This window comes from Etheostoma cragini, chromosome 9 (genome assembly GCF_013103735.1).
Source record: "Etheostoma cragini isolate CJK2018 chromosome 9, CSU_Ecrag_1.0, whole genome shotgun sequence".
NCBI lineage: Eukaryota > Metazoa > Chordata > Actinopteri > Perciformes > Percidae > Etheostoma > Etheostoma cragini.
The window spans coordinates 27,963,893-27,981,425 of NC_048415.1; the positions used below are offsets into that span (position 1 = coordinate 27,963,893).

The following is a 17,533-nucleotide window of genomic DNA, read 5'->3' on the forward strand; positions in this document are numbered from 1 at the left end:
ACTGCTTGATGGCTTTGAAAGAAGAATAACATCCTTGTTGAAAGTATTGTGATGTTGAATTTTGGCCCTACAAAACAAAGCAGACATAGTTGATATGTATTTATCCTTTCATATAACACATGGCACATAATAGGCTATTTTATTTCTACATCATTCAATGATTTATATCCTTCAATATTTCACTAAAACTGGTGACAGTGTAGGCTAGGCCTACATTAAACCATTTGGTTCACTTGACTTAAACTGATGAAATCGCAATACCATACAACAAAAAGGCTAACCCACAAATAATGTTATCCTTTTTACTTAAAATTTGGCACCGTCAATATTAGGATTGCAAATGCTACAATGAGAATGCAACACCTGTCGCTGAACAAAGTGACAATGATCTGTAGTTATGATTTACATTTTATTGGAGATTTGTAAAAGCACAACAACCAAAGGAGTATAATTATACGCAAAAAATCCCAGGGAAAAGCACTTAAAAGCAATGTTGGGATGCCAATTTTTAAGTTCAGTTTGACTGAGTTTTTTTTCCATTACTACCCCCCAAGAACTATTACATTATAATTATTAATTGTAATGTATTACGCATTCACAACATGGAAGATTCAATTTCTAATGCCTTTATATATTTCAGGACAGAGTTTTCTAAAAACACATTAAATTGCCAAGTGCTAAGGAGAGGTAAAGTGTGGAGAAAAATCCATAATTCGTTTATTAAATATTTGTTTGCATTTCATTTTCAGATTATTAACATGTTCCATATGACCAGTTCAGCATAAATCAAGCAAAGAAAGGTTTTGTGTAAACACAAAAGACTACTACTATTGTACTGACGATCACTATGGCGGACGGTTACTTGATTGAAGCAAAGGAACAACAGTCAGTGCGTGGAACGTGGTGAAAATGGTTTAAGATTGGATATTCAAAATACATTCTTTATCGACGTCTTTTTAATAGTTTTAACCTATGGTTTTACCGGCAGAAGCAGCAGGAGTCCACCGGAGGACAGTTATTTGATGATTGTATGTTGAATATCCAAAATAAAACTTTGACACGGTCTCATCATATTTACAGTAACGTAATTGATATATTTACATGTGAGGAAGCCCGGACTAAACTTAGCGTGACAAAGATGTTTGAAGCCTTGTAATATGTCAGTGCAGTGAGGGCATGAGATCGGACACAATCAATAGCGGGAGGGGGGAGCGCGGTCGCTTACCAATATACAGTCAAATCAGTTAAATACAAGTCAGCAAAACAGAGCTTATTTATTCTTACCGTTTCCTTGGACGAGAGCCCCAATTTCCAAAGTGCTGCTGTGTTTGAAATCGCAAAGACTGCCGTGATCCTCCGGTTGGGCCTTGGTTAGCTTGAGGTGCATTGCCTGTAGCAGGGTCTCGTGAGTTTCCACCTGGTCGAAAAAGTTGTCTCATTTCACTTTCTGCCGTGCTGGGAACAACATTTGGTGCAGATGAGCACGTCCTTTGACGCTCAATGGCAGAAATAGTATCAGAGGATGTTAAAATAGTCCTTAAAACTCCAATAGCTTGCTGTAAAGCGTTCGTCTCATCTCCGTCCATGCTAACCGCGACCTGAACATGACCCTGCCGGAGTTTCTCAGCCAATCACAGCGTGAGGTTGACAGCCAATCACAGCGCGATAACTGTTCTGCCATCCGTTTCCACTATACTCCTTCCTTTTCCACTATACTTTCTCACACATACACACATTCTTCTCTCACAGTAATATATTTTCTTCACACATGCATACATTTTCTTCTTGTATTATTTAAAATTTTGGCTGCATATAAATTAGAGAAAAAATGTATGGATATGTATGATAAATATAGAAATATGAAAGAAAAATATATATTTGTGTGTGTTAAAATATAGAAATATAAGAGTAAAATGTATATATGTGAGAGTGAAAATATATGTATGTGAAAGAAGAATATATGTATGTGTGAGTAAAAATATATGTATCCGAGAGTGAAAATATGTGTATGTAAAAGAAAAATATATGTATGTGAGAGTAAAAATATATAAATGTGAAAGGAGAATGGATGTATGTGTGAGAGCAAAAATAAATGTATGTGAAAGAAGAATATATGTATGTGTAAGTAGAATGGATGTGTGTGTGACAGTGAAAATATATGCATGTAAAACGAGAATGTATATATGTGTAAGGAGAATGTATGAATGTGAGAGTACAAGAATAGATAATGTCTTATACGGCCCCTCATAAATATTTGCTTGTCCTGTATATGTACGCTCTCTGGTTGGTAGTTGGCCTTTCAGCACTTGAGAGCTCTTAGCTGCAGCATAGTGACAGTTTAAGGTTTTAGAAATCTACACTGGTAATAACATAGTCATTGGTGGGAAATGTCAACACAGGTAGTAAAAGACTCAAAAGAATGAAATCTGAAAACATTCACAAAACCTTGTGAAACTTGTCATTATTACCACAACTGGCTGAGTATGCCTTTGTTTACCACTTTTGAATGTCAAGATTATACGTAAATGTTATTAATTCATGTAAAGTACACCACTAATATGAAATGGTAACTGCATTATTGTATCTGATTGCAGTATATTCATTTAGAAACAAGAAACATTTGTAATTATGCTTGGTACAATTATAACTTGTTTAATAGTGTGTAGATCACAAACACAAGCGTGTAGTTTACTTTAAAGCGTATAACTGCAATTTAAATTTAAATTATAGGCTGGTCAGATATTTTTTTCATGAATGTATCAGCCCTGCAAGAGGTTGGTATATGTCAGAGCAGTATCAAATGAGTAATAACGTAAATAGATTATATTGACGTGAATACTAACAAAAATGTATATGTATGCATGCATGTATATTTGTATGTATGTATGTTTGTACATGTATGTATGTATGTATGTATGTATGCATGCATGCATGTATGTATGTATGTATGTATGTATGTATGTATGTATGAATGTATGTATGCACTGCATGTATGTATTGTACATAATGCAGTAGAGGAAGACAGCAATTAGATTAAAATTAAACACAAAACTGAATCAACAAACATGGCTCAGCCCAATCACACAACGACTGGGAATTTTGCCCCAGTGCAAACATCCAATGTAACAAATGCACTTACTTTAGCTTACATTTTTACAAGTCTTATTGGTAAAGTACTTATGAAAATGATACAGTGATGAAAAGGAGCTCACCTGATTTCTGATGGTGGTGTCAGAGAAGAGTCATTGGTCAGACTGTTGGAGCAGTTGTCTCCTAACATGGCTCTTTGCACTTTACAACACCTCTGCCCATGATCTCCTTTTTACCTTTATCCAAACTACTGCTTTTGTTTAGTGCACTTGGTAGTTCTGACTACTGCCTAACAGCTGGCTCAGTAGTCTTCACTTTTAAGCTGCTAAAGCTTGTCAACAAAAAATAAATCATCAATGATTGTCTTTTTACTTCCAAATCCCCACAAACTGAAGCTATACATTATATTTTAGAACACAAGAAAAAACAAATAAAACCAACATCAGCCCTATAAAAAGGTTTTCAAAAGTTCTTAACTGAAGAAACTATTCGGCACTGCATTCTACAGTACCTAGCAGATTGCCAACTAAAAAGCAAAGAAAAAAACGGTCTGTCTGAGGTCTCTGTAACAGCTGTGTGAGGGGGCTGGACTGTGTGGATGTAGGTTGTGGTTGGCCGGGAGGAGAGAGATGTGAATATTAAAATAGCGTTGTTTCCAAAACACAAAATCGAAGTCAGAAATCCTCTTCACACAATATGAAAAAATATCTTTTCTGACAAAACTAATGATTCTGCAAAATATTTGTGTATTGACAAAGCGGACAACAGTGGGGTTCAAAAGTTTGGGCACCCCAGGTAAAAATTTGTGTTAATGTGCATAAAAAAGCCAAGAAAAGATGGGAAATGTCCACATTTGTATAATATGTCACAATAAGTTTATTTCCATCATTTACACTTTCAAAATAACGGAGAAAAAAAATGGCGTCCACAAAAGTTTGGGCACCCCGCAAAGTTAATACCTTTTACTGCCTCTTTTGGAAAGCTGAGACCTGACAGCGTCATGTATTTTTCTCATTCCTTATCTGGAAAGACCAGGTGATGTCATTCTTGAGGTTTTAATGCCCAGACTCATCTGACCTTGCCCCAACAATCAACACCATGGGTGCTTCTAATAAGTTGTGTAGAAAACTGAAAGTGAAAATAATTGACGCTCACAAAGCAGGAGAAGGCTATGAGAAGATAGCAAAGCATTTTCAGATGCCAATATTAGTTTGGAATGTAATTAAGAAATGGAAGTCATCAGGAAAAGTGGACGTTTAAGCAAGATCTGGTAGACCAAGAAAAATATCAGACAGAACAGCTCGCAGGATTGTGAGAAAAGCAAGTCCAAACCCAAGTTTGACTGCACAATCCGTCCAGAAAGACCTGGCAGACACTGGAGTTGTGGTACAACATTCCACTATAAAGAGATACCTGTACAAATATGGTCTTCATAGAAGAGTCATCATAAGAAAACCTCTTCTACGTCCTCACCACAAAAATCAGCGTTTGAAGTTTGCAAATGAACATGTAGACAAGCCTGATGCATTGTGGAAACAAGTTTTGCGGACCAATGAGTTTAAAATAGAACTTTTTGGCCGGAATGAGCAAAGTTACGTTCGGAGAAGAAAGGGCACAGAATTTAATGAAAAGAACCTCTGTCCAGCTGACAGGCATGGGGGGGATCAATCATGCTTTGGGGTTGTATTGCAGCCAGTGGCACAGGGAAAGTTTCAAGAGTAGAAGGAAAAATGGATTCAATCAAATTTCAGCAAATTTTGGACGCTAACTTGATGCCATCTGTGAAAAAGCAGAAGTTAAAGAGAGGATGGCTTCTACAAATGGATAATGATCCAAAACGCACCTGAAAATCCATGGTGGATTACATCAAGGGGCGTAAACTGAAGGTTTTGCCATGGCCTTCACAATCTCCTGACCTCAACATAATTGAAAATCTATGGATAAACCTTAAAAGAGCAGTGCGTGACAGACAACCCAAAAGGCTACAAGAAGCATTCCAAAGCTGTGATACTTGCCAAAGGGGGCAGTAAAAGGTATTAACTTTGCAGGGTGCCCAAACTTCTGCAGAGGCCATTTTTTTGTTTTCTGTTATTTTGAAAGTGTAAATGGTGGATATACAATCTAATTTTTTGTGACATATTATACAAATGTATAATGCCTCATTTGATGCCCTTTGGAGATATTCTCATTTTTTATTGGCTTCTTTATGCACATTAATACAAATTTTTACCTGGGTTGCCCAAAATTTCGAATCCCACTGTATATTTAGTGTATTTACATAGTTTTTTTTCCCCTGGGAAAGAGCCAGGCTAGCTGCTTCATCCTGCTTCCAGTGTTTTTGCTGGGCTAATAGTTTGCTGGCTGCCATCTTCATACTTAAAGGGATGGTTCAGAGTAATTTCACCCTAGGGTCCTTTGCGGCACAACCTTGAGCCAAACAACCCCCCAGAAGCTTCTTTCACCTGGGTCTAACAATGGGTTCGCATGGGAGTTAGCATTATCAGCTGATTAGCTTAGTGCAGGCACTAATAGAAACAACTTTGTATCTCGTAAATCACCCCACTAATAATGCCTGAAATGACACCAAACTTCTAAAGTAGTTCAAATAGGTCATGTACTCATTAAACGATGGATTGGGAAGTTTGTAAGTTCACCAGGAGTTTATTTAAACAGCAGTTGCCTGATGGCTTCTGCTCCCTGCTGCTACTGCCACTGGGCAGTAAGAAAGCTTAGGAGCGTCTACAAATTACAACACAAAAAAGAGATACAACAAAAAACCCTAATGACTGAGCTACTACCACCCCCTTTGTAGATGTCCCTAAGCGCTCTTACTGCCTGGTAGCATTAGCAACAAAGAGCAAAATCCAACAAGCAAGTGTTAATTAAATAATCTCTTGGTGTACTCACAAACTTCAGTACATAACCGATTTGTACTACTGTAGAAGTTTGGTTTAATTTCAGGCATAATTAGTGGGGTAATATACGAGATATGGCCGTGGTTCCATTAGCGCCTGCACTAATCTAATCAGCTGTTTCAGCTTAATTGCCCATTGTTAGACCAAGGGAAAAAGGCTTCTGGGGGGTTGTTTGGCTCGAGATCGGGGTGCAAAGGACCCTAGGGGGAAATAACTCCAAACCATCACTTTAAATCTCAGACAGTAATAATATTCCCCTCAGCTAACTTTTTAATAAATATGCATATTTTACAAAAAAACACTGGTTCTCAAACTGTTGCACAACTACCACTGGAGGTACGTGAGCCATGTAGCTCTGTTGTTGGGAGTGCTGTCAGTAGCAAGAAAATCAAAAACAATTGCTGCTGCCTACACTGTGTTATCCTACTGATATACAGTAGTTAGTACCCAAACATGTTAAAAATGTCATAAAAGTGCCTACCCATATGTAATATTTCTTAACAAGGCAGGAACATGCTGCCTTGATCAGAAGCGTGTTTGCTTTTGCCACAGCTGTTTCCACCAGGAACATCGAGACAAAAGAAACTGAACGTTGATAAATAACCTTTAGCTGTGCAAGAGCTGTAAGTTGGCCGAACAAAATTTCTCACATGTCAGTTGTTCATCCCAATGCCAAAGCTAATATTCAGTCGGACTCTGAAATTAGTCATGCGGCTCAGAAATCAGGTCAGAATTGCGTTTAAATCACACAATGTCTGACTGACAACCCATTAGGCGTATGGGTATTTGGGTCTTTTAGTTTTTTGTAGAGTTCTTTTTCTTCCTCTTGTGGCCTGAGATAGTAGTCAGAACAATCATACTAAAACTAACTGAGCATGTTGTAATCTTATGTTACCCACCAAGAAAAGCTAACGTTATAGACCAAGCATTAGCATTAGCTACTCGTCAACAAGCACCTTCACAGTAGGCACCAAAACACTTTTCCTCTTTGGTCCCCCTACAGGTTGGAAAACATTGTCCAGTAATGATACCAATACCATTGTTCTCATGGCTCATTTGCATGAGTTAATGATCCACTGAAAGGATTTTGAAAACATTATTTTAAGGTTGAAGAATGCAAGAATCTTTGGTGTTGGATTGATCAATATTGAAATCAATCAATATCAATAAATAAGGTCTCTGTTGTGTTGCAAAATGGCATGCAATCAATGACAAAACAATGCCATGTGGCAGAAAAAAAGTTGAATTACGTTTACTGAGTATATTCTGCTCTGCCTGTCTATGTTTTTCTGTGCTCTGCTTGTGTGATTGTCTGTTTCACTATTGTATAGTTAGGTAAAGCTTCTGTTGCTTGTTACTGTCCTATGTTGTTGGTGGTGGAGGTTTTATACAAAGCCTGTAAGATCAAACAAGGGACATGTCTTGTTATAGTACGTGGGTACACATCAACAGAGCTATTTATTAATTTTTCTTACAACTGTTAAAAAGGTCATGGACAATATGTGGAATGTTCTCTGATGTGGTCAAACATCCTATGCCATATACACACACTGTCCCCTATTGCATCCTTAGTCAGCAAAAAAGCCACACACACACACACACACACACCTACACACACACACACACACACACACACACACATACACACACCATATTAAGTAGTTCATGAGCTAGACCACTTCTCTCTTCTGCACATCAACGTTTTGGCTTTCCTTGAAGGCTGGTTTGTTAGGTGCTATGTTGATGGCACAGGTGCTGCTGTTCTCTGTGACAGGGTTAGACTCACCGACACACATGCATGCATGCCTGACACCCCCCCCCCCCACACACACACACACACATACTCTGGCCTGTGTCTCAGCAGTGATGTCATGGTTCTGTTTATGGAAGACTATCTTGATGCCATGTCTTTCAGTGTGTAGCCTGCAGTTGTCTTTTGCAACCTGACTGACTGCACAACAGACAGGGCGAGTCGGACGCAGCTGTTCAGCCTTGTTTAGAATCAAAGAGCTACAGTACAATACAGCTTACAAGATAAAGCTTGTAAAGCTTATAAAATGAAATCACTGTAAAGTCAATCCTGGAAATTTCAACTCTGGGCGTCCACTGCTGTTACAGTAGACTAGACATAACATGCTGTAGTGTGCGTCATCTATTCTCTCTCTCCACACTTTCCTGTCTATCTGTACTAGCTAATAAAAATGCATTAAAAAAAGTTGAAAATTCTCAATCTTGCAGCGCATAGTTCAAACTCAACACACCTTTATCATGTTGGGTATTACTTTAACATCAGTTTGACTGCATTATAAATTGAATGCCGACCAATTGGATTTGTCAAGAATTCTGATAAAGAGAGAGGAAGAGGAAGTGAGTTATGAGTATAGATACATACATACAAATATATATAACCTCGGTCCAGCAAGGCACCTTATCCCAAACTGCCTCAGTGTAGCTGCTTAATGGCTGGCAAAACTATGCTGGACAGCTTCCAGGTGTGAATATACAGTGAGGAAAACAAGTATTTGAACACCCTGCTATTTTGTAAGTTCTCCCACTTAGAAATCATGGAGGGGTCTAAAATTGTCATTTTAGGTGCATGTCCACTGTGAGAGACAAAATCTAAAAAAAAAATCCAGAAATCACAATGTGTGATTTTTTAACTATATATTTGTATGATACAGCTGTCTGTCTGCAGACTGTCTATCAGCTACAATTCTGACCCTCAAAGACCTGTTAGTCTGCCTTCAAAATGTCCACCTCCACTCCATTTATTATCCTAAATTAGAAGCACCTGTTTGAGGTCGTTAGCTGTATAAAGACACCTGCCCCCCCTCCTCCCCCCATACAATAAGTAAGAATACAACTACTAACATGGCCAAGACCAAAGAGCTCTCCAAAGACACCAGAGACAAAATTGTTCACCTCCACAAGGCTGGAAAGGGCTACAGGGAAATTGCCAAGCAGCTTGGTGAAAAAAGGTCCACTGTTGGAGCAATCCTTAGAAAATGGAAGAAGCTAAACATTACTGTCAACCTCCCTCGGAAAGGGGCTCCATGCAAGATCTCACCACGTGGGGTCTCAAGGATCCTAAGAAAGGTGAGAAATCTGCCCAGAACCACATGGGAGGAGCTGGTCAATGACCTGAAAAGAGCTGGGACCACTGTTTCCAAGGTTACTGTTGGTAATACACTAAGACGTAATGGTTTGAAATGGCACGGAAGGTTCCCCTGCTTCAACCAGCAGATGTCAAGGCCCGTCTTAAGTTTGCCAATGACCATTTGGATGATCCAGAGGAGTCATGGGAGAAAGTCATGTGTTCAGATGAGACCAAAATATAACTTTTTGGTCATAATTCCACTAACCGTGTTTGGAGGAAGAAGAATGATGAGTACCATCCCAAGAACACCATCCCTATTGGGAAGCATGGGGGTGGTAGCATCATGCTTTGGGGTTGTTTTTCAGCACATCGGGCAGGGCGACTGCACTCTATTAAGGAAAGGATGACCGGGGCCATGTACTGCGAGATTTTGGGGAACAACCTCCTTCCCTCAGTTAGAGCATTGAAGATGGGTCGAGGCTGGATCTTGCAACATGACAATGACCCGAAGCACACAGCCAGGATAACCAAGGAGTGGCTCTGTTAGAAGCATATCAAGGTTCTGGCGTGGCCTAGCCAGTATCCAGACCTAAACCCAACAGAGAATCTTTGGAGGGAGCTCAGACTCCTTTTTTCTCATCAACAGCCTTAAAACCTGACTGATCTAGAGAAGATCTGTGTGGAGGAGTGGGCCAAAATCCCTTCTGCAGTGTGTGCAAACCTGGTAAAAAACTACAGGAAACTTCAGATACAGTGTTAGGGGACCAATGAGGCCTATATAAAAGCATCCAAAAAGCACATTGTCATGTTACACATGGGGTGTAGGATGAGTTACAATCGTAACTTAACTTACAAGCAAACTTATGTACGTAATCCAAAACGAGTAAACATTGACTTTAGGTTTTACACAGGAAAGCAACATCTGCCTACTGGGTGAAAATCCTGTGTTTGTTTGACCCATCTATCCACCGGGACTTCCTCCCTTAGCAGACTTTGTTGGTGTTCATACAATGAAAGCAACAATGGGGTATCATTGACATTTAAGGCTGGCTCATTGGCACAGGTATCCTTTTGTAAAGCTACAGCCACAATGACAAAAAAAGAATGGGACTGAAACAGGAGCACAGGCAGATAGTTGGAAAGACAGTTTGATATTCTATAGATAGAGTTGAAAGTTGGCTTGTCTGAGACATATTTTTGAGTGTTACAATGAGTGCTAATGGCAGGGAGGTAGAACCAGCTGCTCTAAATTGTTCAGACTAGACTATGTGGCTCCCAACAGTGAAGTAATGTTGCAGACTGCTAGGAAGTTTTTTTAGTTCATGGAATTAAATATTCTGCAAAACTACAGTTTACAGTAGCTTGGTGGTAGGTTAATTGAAATAAATTTGGAGAAATAACTTTGAGACTTTAACAGCTGTTTTTGCATGACAAATCTAAAAGAAAAGTATCTTTATTCTTCTGTTATTGTTTACTCCTAAAAATGCCTGAATCTTACCGGCATATCCCAAATGTCATAATCGGAAAATGCTATACTCGGAAAAAGGCCTTATTTGGAATATTCTGTTTACCTGACTTGTATCAAATTAGGAATATTGTCATATTCAGAACAATAGTGGAATAGTGGTGGTCATGTATACTTACTCCAAAAATGACTGAAAAGACCGTTTTATTTATACGTGACCATGACGTTATTAACGTAATTATGTGACAGTTCTATTTAAAGCAGTTAACGTGAAACAGAACTAGTTAAGTTTAGGGAACAAAAATATTTCATTAGGTTTAGTAAAATATCAGGCATTGACTTAAAATGAGCCAGGTGTACCAAAACAAGGACATAACAGATGCCATTTCATCAAAGCCTAATTTCAAAAATTTACGTGTGACATACGGTTTCCCATGGGAGTGAAAGTCCTGTGTTTGTATGACCTATCACCAACCCAATCTGCTTCCTTGCGCAGAATTTGGCACTCTTTTACTTTGTCAGCTCATTTCCTCGTTTGATCTTGTTACAACTACTACAGCCACGAGAAGTCGCATTGCAAGAATTGTCAGTATGGGTCATTGTGAGCTGCTTGCGCAATAGACCTATTCTGTTGTTTACTGAGAGAGGACTGTCTGGATTTTAACCCCACAGTGATAAGTGAGAGCTATTACATGTTTTCTTCCAGTGTTGAGAAGTGGCTGAGAGTTTGGTCTGTGCAACATGCTGCCCAGAAACACGAAGGCAGCATAAGACACATTAAATTGATCATTTCACAGCAGAGCTTCAACTAGTAGTGTATCTACTCTTCACTTGTCTACCGCCCCAACTTTTGGGCAATGCAATCAAACAGCTTCCTAAAACCAAAAATGTTTAGAGGACTTTGCGCCCTTAAATGCTTTCTTATTTTGTCAGACGGTGAGAGCTTACCTTCAAATACTGCTGAGGTCAAAATGTTTCCTGGCTGCAGGTGTTCGGTTTGTATTTTAATCCCATGGCATTTTAAAAAGTGTCCTCTAAGCTGAGCCAACATGTGTTATTCTGTTTTTCAGGGACGGAGCAGCCCTCAGCATGCCTCCCATACTGCAGACTGAGGGACACTACCCCTCACTGCTCACAGTAATAATCAGTCCCCTTTCACACAGAGATTTCACAATAGTGCTTCAATGAAGGTCTGCCGTTATGTTGGCTTTGTTAATTCACACAGAACCAAGCAAAGGCGGTATAATGCCACCCCAGTGTGTGATTTCACATGCCAGCATTCCGGGATCAAAACAAACGTGGCGTGTAACACAACAACATTGGTGTGTGTGTGAGCTGGTCTACACTGTTAATAAACCACACAAACTCCACGGGACCCACAAAACCGCCTACAAAAAGGTGAACATACATCATGGGAGAGGGTAGTGTGTGTGTGTGTGTGTGTGTGTGTGTGTGTGTGTGTGTGTGTGTGTGTGTGTGTGTGTGTGTGTGTGTGTGTGTGTGTGTGTGTTAAACAGAGGCAGAGACAGGAGGATGAGAAGGTGGACAATTGCACACAATGTAGATATTGATCTTCTATTGCAAGACCTATCTTCACAGCGCTGTAGAGGAATGTCTGGCAATAGGAGCACACCTTCTGGGTTGTTTGCATTTCTTCAAACCAATAACAATCGTCTTGCGCGGCGCTAAGCCCTGTACGAAGCAACAGTGGCTCTGCAAAATGGCCTCGGGAAGTACCTTGTTTAGATGTAGCACTTGCACCTCGCAAAAGAAAATGCCACGTACAATATTAGACGAAGTTCACTGTTCACACAATACAGTAAGGTGAGCTATTTAAATTAGTTGGACACATGGTTAGACGTCAATTGCCCTCACCAGTGTATGGCCTTGTGTATTTTGACGACAGGAAATCCTCATAAATTGTCCCAAAACCTCCCAGTCAGAGAGTAAATGTAAACATATTCATTTTAAATCTATGCAATCATTCTCCAGAACAACCAAGCAGGCCTGCCTTGTTGCATGATCCAAATGTTCTTCAAAACATGACATTGTTAGCGTGTAACGATGCTCAAGGGTTCCGGATAATGTTGCTTGAGTTCAAAGTAAACAAGAAAATTGAAAGTGAGGGACATCAGGACAATTGTCAATCTAGACTATGTAGTTATTAGCCTTCTGGAGCCTAATCCCTTCTTTTTTCTCAATATTTTGTTAGCCAAGTTTCTTTGTGTAATATTGGCTGTAACCTCAAGCCTCTAATGCACAATCAAGTTATAGATGTCTTTTTTTTCAGGACAACCTGGGCTATGTGCTGTATGCTGCAGGGATGTCACGGGAATATACACATCATTAGCCTATATAAAAAAAGAAAAAAACTATACGGTAATTGCATCTCACAGAAATCTTTTGAAATCGCATAGAGTGAAATAATTTAAGATTTTCTCTTAAGTCTTGGCAATCAAGGTATACAAAATTAAACACAAATAAGACACAATTTAGATAATTACCCAGAAAAGTCCACATGCTTTTATGCTTGATGAGAATCAATACATTATTCATTACATTTACACTGTTTTATAATTAGTCAGGCCCCTTCATTACTGATTTAATATATACTGTATGTGAGTCAGGAAAGCGGCAGCATCTGCAACATTGTGAAGAAAGCCTCTGATTGGTTGACACCTTTTGATACAAAAAGATTAATAAGTAACTGTTCTGTTGTGGATTTATCATTCTGGAATTCTTGTGCAAAGTCTCAGAAAAGAAAACTGAGTTTCAGGCAGGATCACAAAGCTTCTGGAAGGCCTGCAATCACACAGAAGCCCTCTTGACAAACAGAACCCCACTAGCTTGCAAGTGGAGGTATCCAACATTACGTTACATGATTTATGGATTCATAAAAAGGGATGTATTGCCGCTGCGGGCTTAAAGGCACTACAACTCTGTCCAACTCTCTGACAACAAGATGGCTTAAAATGTTAGGCTAGTGTGTAACGATGATGGTCTGTGGAATATAATGTGTGTGTGTGTGTGTGTGGTGGGGGGATAAAGGAGAGTAAAAAGGAAGACATGAGAGACTGTGGGAGAAAAAACACCAATTTAGGTGATGGACAAAGTAACTAGAAGAAAACCCATAATATAGCACTCAATATTATGGTTGTGTATGTGTTTCTGTTTCCTGTTTTATTGTGTAGTCTGTTTTCTCACTTGTCATGTCTTGTTTTACTTCCTGCCTTGTGTTTTCCCATCTTTGTGATTGTCCGCCCCACCCTGATGTGTTTCACCTGTTCCTCATTACCCTGTGTATTTAGTCCCTGTGTTTTCTTTGTCTTTTGTAGGATCATTGTTTCTGTATGGTATTCTGTGAGAGTTTGTGTCTCTCTTGTCTCAGTGTTCCTAGTTCATGTGATTCCTGTTTTCTTCTTGGACTACATCCTGGTATAGTGTATTGTTGGTGATTAAATCCTCAAACTGACCACTTCTTCCTGGCTATCTCTGCATTTTGGTCCTACTATTCTCTGTGTCGTAACATTTTAATTGGCACCAATAATTGAGCCTGGCTTGATGATAGCTCAAAATGACTGACAAGGGATGTGTAAATATTCACTCTCAGCTTGGCTCCATATTTGGTCTCCACTAACTCTTGAGGGAAAAATCTGTCTCTGGGGCCCTGTTCACACATATATGGTTATTTTGACAAACTGAGACATTTTTCCTTCATTGACACACAAACAGAGAATTTGCCCCTGAAAACAAGTCTAAAACAAGTCTAAAACCTCTAAAAACCTTTTCTGAAAACTGATACCTGATGTAATTTTAGAAAACAGAGAGGTTGAAATGTCTGTTTATGAAAATAGCCACCCACATGTAAACGTAAATGGGGATTTATAAGGTCACAAATCTTCATCTACCAATAATAATGAAGAAGGTATGAGATGTCCTCAGGAAGATGTAGATATGAAGCAGTAGCTAGGAGACAGTTAGCTTAGCACAAACACTGGAAGCAGGTAGAATCAGCAAGCCTGGCTCTGTCCAAAGAACTATTGGCAGCTCTAAAGCTCACTAATTAACACGGTACTTGTCATTTTTACATTTCAGATTTTGAAGAGATTAAATCAATGCCTCAGTTATATACCCTTTTTATTTTCATTCATATATAATATGCCAACAAGGGTGTTACAAGTCTTAAAGAGACTTGCAGTTTGAAATGTTAAGTGGATGCATAGTTTAAGATAGCTACTTTTTCCACTGTATTAATATAATGAAATAATATATTAATATAATAATGTAAAAGCCCACATTATCTTTTCAAATGGTAATTGATGCAAAATGTTAATTATAAATTTAGGATAAAATTCACGAAGTTGTTCTTTAACGTTTAAAAAAACAGATGACGGAAGCAGTTCTTAAGCAATGATGTGGTCTAAAACAGATCAGAGGTCTCACCCTGGGGTGCAATGAGCGCCGGCCTTTCTGAAGCTCCTATGGCGTAGCCTATTGTTGCTGTGGCTGTGGCTGACTGTGACTGACCCGCCAAGAGGACTGGCTACACACACAAACAAACACAGACAGACACACACACACACACACACACACACACACACACACAAGGACCCCAGCCTAACATGTAATCCAGAAAGCAAACAGTGAGAGAATTGGAGGAAGTAGAGGCTTTGCTCACTTTCCTGATGGTGGGAGAGGGCGGCTGCGATTAGAAGTTTCCAAACTGGGGCTCAGTTGCAACTTAGACTTAGTGAAGGCTTGACAGTTTCCTCATGTTTACACAGGTCAGACACTTGGAAAATTCATTCTTTGTTTTATAACAAAAGGGCCATTTTCTGCAACCTTTTATCCATGTAAAAATGTTTTACCTTAGGTAAAACATTTCATGTGTAATGATCATTTTTAGTATTGGGAATTACACTAAGGTTAGCTTAGGGTCAGGGGAAAAAACACAGGGAGAAGTTTTAGACAAAAATATTGACAACACCAAAAAACAATTTCATGGCTATTTTAATAGCCATGGTTAGCATTGCCAAGCCTCTATCATGATTGACAGGTCGGGGTGCAGCCACACCCCTAATGCATTCCCTGCATTATCTTCAATTTTAAAATAACCATATTTTACTAAATGAACATCATAATGTGTTGAAGAAGACTTGCGATTGAGGCCATGCACTCTCTTACTGAGGTAATACAGTACATCAGGGCAGAAGTAGGGTCATTTCCCCACAGACGTCGATAGAAACTGACTTCTTTTTGGAGCCAGCGGAGTTGCACTCTTCTGGAAATTAGATAGAATGTAGGTTTAAGGCACTTTTTTAGGCCCGGAAGTTGCCACTTGACTTAGCCTAACAGGAAGATCTGATGAAACAAAGAGCCATGCTAGCACCTGTAAGGCTTTACATTGGCACAGTGCTGTGTAGAGTGAATTGTCAGCCTTTTTCAACATGAATGTGAACATGTTAATCTTTAGCAGGTACTGTCTAATTGATGCCATGTTTTCCATTTTATTTTTGCTTGTTGGCATGTCGTTTTTGCTTATCACTTCAGACCAAGTAGCCTACAACTGAGGTTGATTAGAATGTATGTAGTTTTGCAGGTATTTAAACCAAAGTATTGGACAAATTAAAATTCAGATGTGATGATGGCACAAGATAAAAAGTCAGGGGTCTCCAAAATTCCTTACATTCAATGCAATTAATCTTCAGGGGAAACAATGTGGGAAATTCACAATCCATCCAACAGCTATTGAGTAATTTCACCAAAAATCTCAAATTTTAACCTTGTGGTGGCGTTTATTAGTCATTAGGATTCATTCTCTGGGCACCATGGATTTACTGTACAGGTGTGTTAACATTTCATGGTAAACCATCCAAAATCATTCAGACATTTCAGTCTGGACCAAAGTGGTGGACCAACTTACTGACCAACATTCCTAGAGCCGCGCTACTAGAAGTGTGACAATATGCCATGAGGATGGTCTCAAAAACAGATGATCGTATTGGGGGGGCATCTAGCTTACCCAGTAGAGCATGCGCCCCCTGTAGGCTAAACCCTTTGCCCTTTGTCATCCCCTCACTCTCTCCCCACTTCCCTGTCTACCCACTATCTAAAAATAGATAAAATAATCTTAAATGATCAAATCGACTATCACTCAAATGTGTGACGTAAAAGATGGTGCTGTATTTAGTAAAGATGTAAATACACCATTAGGGTATTCACATACAAGCGCCCCCTAGACTACCTTTACTAGTATCCGATTTTACCATAATGTGATATTTGCAGGATTGATAAAAATGAAAAACTAGCTTTATATAAAACAGAACTAATTACTTCATTGCGTACCAAACATTGGTATTGCATATGTACACATGCACCGATGACAACAGACCAACACCTGTTAATTGGAAGTTTTACCATAGGTAACAGCTGCATTGCTACAGCGTGTGAAGAATCGTAACAGAATAAAAGTTATTTGAACATGCATCATCAGGGTCATCATGCAATAACAGGATTTGTTTAGACAGAAACTCCTCTGCAGTAACCGGACTGCCGCCACTAGAGAGAAGCAGAGAGGTGATCTGATTGGCTGTGAACGTGGATTGTGGTTGTACTCTTGAACAAGGCTCAGCAGATGGCAGTATGGAGATATACATGTCAAGACAGAGGGGATGCTGTTTGTCCATAGGAGGCACTATGTCCTTTATCTTCATTATTCTCTTTCTCACACACACACGCCCCCGCACGCACACACTCACACACACACACATAAACACACAAGCAGAGTTTTGAGACAGGGTTCACTCAGGGCTTAGCTTGGCATTCTATTTTAGAACTCCACCCTTAACAGCTCTAAATGGACTTAGTGACTCCACCCAACCCTCATCCTGCTGCAGGACTGTGTGTGTGTGTGTGTGTGTGTGTGTGTGTGTGTGTGTGTGTGTGTGTGTGTGTGTGTGTGTGTGT

At 39.4% G+C, this 17,533-nt stretch overlaps 1 protein-coding gene across 2 annotated transcripts in view; it reads right to left on the reverse strand.

Annotated features, from left to right (window-relative positions):
* The window catches only part of si:ch211-247n2.1 (calcium-activated potassium channel subunit beta-2), a 34,690-nt gene extending 19,624 nt beyond the window's left edge, over nucleotides 1–15,066 (reverse strand). Inside the window, exon 1 of one of the 2 annotated variants that reach the window (XM_034881279.1) lies at nucleotides 15,011–15,066. The gene's annotated coding sequence lies outside the window, so the exon portion shown is untranslated. Of the gene's footprint in view, nucleotides 1–11,515; nucleotides 11,854–15,010 lie in introns of those variants that run through there. The other variant, XM_034881278.1, reaches the window with a different exon arrangement.
* Nucleotides 15,067–17,533: the final 2,467 nt, after the last annotated feature.